Source organism: Oreochromis aureus, unplaced genomic scaffold (assembly GCF_013358895.1).
Source record: "Oreochromis aureus strain Israel breed Guangdong unplaced genomic scaffold, ZZ_aureus HiC_scaffold_59, whole genome shotgun sequence".
In the NCBI taxonomy this organism is placed as follows: Eukaryota; Metazoa; Chordata; class Actinopteri; order Cichliformes; family Cichlidae; genus Oreochromis; species Oreochromis aureus.
In genome coordinates, this window is record NW_024108957.1 from 42,387 (window position 1) to 45,441 (window position 3,055).

General features: G+C 39.7%; 1 long non-coding RNA gene across 1 annotated transcript; it reads right to left on the bottom strand.

Moving 5' to 3' along the window:
• Nucleotides 1-1,801: 1,801 nt before the first annotated feature.
• Nucleotides 1,802-2,262, bottom strand: LOC120437125. Its single transcript, XR_005610840.1, has 2 exons — nucleotides 2,062-2,262; nucleotides 1,802-1,983 (listed from the first exon to the last, which is right to left on the bottom strand). It is a non-coding gene; the product is annotated as an uncharacterized LOC120437125 (long non-coding RNA).
• Nucleotides 2,263-3,055: the final 793 nt, after the last annotated feature.

Consider the following 3,055-nt stretch of genomic DNA (forward strand, 5'->3'; position numbering starts at 1 on the left):
TTCTAGTGCCAGTCAGGAGGCGAGCCGCAGCATTCTGGACAAGCTGAAGTCTGTGAAGGAGAGCGGAGTGAAGACCAAAATAGAGAGAATTACAGTAATCCAATCTAGAAGTCACAAAAGCATGAATGAGCTTTACAAGATCTTTATGAGGGACATAGTGCTTAGCCTTAGCAATAAGGCGCAGTTGGTAAAAACTAGATTTGATTACTGAAGATACTTGTTTGTTAAATTTGAAAGAGCTATCCAGCAGGACACCTAGGTCACTAACTGAGTCAGAGAAAGAAGTGGCAAAGGAACCAAAGGTATCAGCTAATAGGCCCCTAGGGATATGGTTGCCAAACACCACAATCTCCGTTTTCTTTTCATTCAGAATAAGGGAATTGTCTGAAAGCCATTCTCTGACTTCTCTCATGCACTCAAGGAAGCAGGGCAACGAAGGAGCAATGTCATCATCATGTAATTGAAAATATATTTGTATGTCATCGGCATAGAGGTGATAAGAAATGTTATATTTTTCAAAGATTAAGCCTAGGGGGAGCATATATAAAGAGAATAACATTGGGCCAAGCACAGAGCCTTGGGGCACACCACAGCATGAGGATGCAGTTGAGGAAGAATAAGTACCCAAGGTAACGGAGAAGGACCTGTTCAAAAGGTATGATTTGAACCAGTTAAGGGCTTCACCCCAAATGCCCACAGTGCATTCTAACCTCGTTAATAAAATATTATGGTCAACCATATCAAAGGCTGAGGACAAATCCAATAAGACTAATACAGCAGAATGCCCTGAATCAGTAATTAAGAGAAGATCATTAAGGACTCTCAGCAAAGCTGTTTCAGTGCTGTGACGAGGTTTAAAACCAGATTGAAATTTATCACAGATGTCATGCGCATCCAGGTAAGCCTGGAGTTGCGAGAGAACTATCTTCTCTAGGATTTTGGAGAGGAATGGAAGTTTGGATATCGGCCTATAATTAACGAAATCACAATGATCAAGACACCTTTCCTATTCTTTCTGACGTAACTGACGTAACTGAATATTCAGGAAATCTATGTTAAATTACACCTAAAAACTAAATTTACATGTGTTATTATCTAAAATTAACAGCAAAATGTAATATTGAACCCAATATTTAGTGTTTTGACAAGTTTTTGACATGTTTTGAAAGAGAAATCAAATTATTTTATGTGTTATATACTGTAGTATTACATGAAATATAATTGAATATAAAACTTTTTTTTTTTTTTACATCAAATAATGTTATTTAAACCAACTGTTAACTGTATATTTCTGTAAATTTAAGCATTATTATTCATATTGCCACATTCATTGACCTTGTCTATAGGTAATTTCATTGTTTAATCACATTAAAATATTCCTAATTTAATGTTTAAAAGCACTTGAAAAGCCAAAATCACATGTAAAATTAGGGCAACAAACTGTATTGTTATTATTGAAAATAACTGTATTTTTATGAGAAAGTTATTTTCTGTTATTTTACGGTATTATTTTGGCGCCCCAGCTGCCGGAATATTACTGTTTTTGTAGGACTTTTTTTACACTGTAACTTAACAAAACAAACCATTATCAACATATATTCTTACGCCTTTTGTTTCCATTGCATGTCTTAGCACACCTTTATTTCAGTATCCTTTTTCCATCCATTCTCCGACGAGATGGTCTAATCCCCTTCTCTGACCCTCTAGTCCTGGAGGTTTTGTAAAAATAGCTTTCTGTCACGGGCTGCGATGGCAGACCGTGGAGTGGCAGTGAAAGTAGGGCCCAAACGCGAGACTCTAGTGAAGGACAGTGGATTTATTTACAGGGGGTGGAAAACACACAACTATATGCAAAATCCAGGCACTGTGGTCCGTGGCGATTCTCCCTGAATCCCACACAGTGCAGATGTCCGTGAAAAGTGGCGACTCCAAAAAACTCCTATTCCCACACCGTGACTTTAAAGCACACTCCGTTCCAGATTCCTGGTAACACAAAAACATTGAGGTTAGGAGGCAATCTATTAACTCGGAAGTTATACAAAAGCCCACGGCTGTACTGACGAGTTCTGACTCAAGGATCCCGCGTCGGCCTCAGCTCAGCTACAGTCTTAAATGCCGCTCCCTCGACGAGCGTAATCTACTGCAGCTGGCAGAGGACGACGAGCGGCAGGTGTGGCTGTCTCTGGAGCAGAAACACTTCTGGGTTCGCAGTCTCCTCAGCGAACCAAAAACCTCCGTAAGCTCACACGGAGAAACATGGAGAAAAAAGGAGAGCAAACCAAACACCACACGGAAAATATAAACATAAACATACACTAAACATACATGAGCCCTGGGTCCCTAGACCCAGGCCATGACACTTTCCACCTATCCTTTATCACTAGTGATGGTAAATTTGATTCTTTTTACTGAATCGAGTTTTAATGAGTCACTCACCAAAGTGAATCGGGTTTTTTGAGTCATTTGAGTCACTGAGTCAGTTGACCAGAGAGTGCAAAAAATGTACATTTTGGCTACGTTCACACTGCAGGTCTTAATGCTCAATTCCGATTTTTTGATCAAATCCGATTTTTTTGTCTGCTTGTTCACACTACACATAAAATGCGACATCAAACGCTCTCCAGTGTGAACGCTCAAAGCGGCCCGCATGCGCAAAAGAAGATGTCACACACAACTCGCTCTGTTTAGACCCAGAGCAAACAGTATTGTTTGACTGATTGCCCTTAATATAAAGACTTCGGACTTTATGTTTCCCAATTTTTTGCTTTAAGTTATTTTGTTATTTACATAATAATGTAGATGACCTACTAATGATCCTTTTTGCTGTTTTAGAGGAGCGGTGCTTCAAAGGATAGTTGCAGATTTCTGTCAGAATCTGCAGAAAATACAGTAAAAATAAAATGTTCACATTTCTCCAACGTTGTCTTCCCAACAGTTTCACCGGATGGTAGGAAATCGTTCGCGATGTCTTCTCGGGCGCTTCTCCGGCGCTGATAATTGGCGCCTGTCTTGTGTCAGTGACGTAAAGACGGATTTAATGCGACTTGACCGTTCA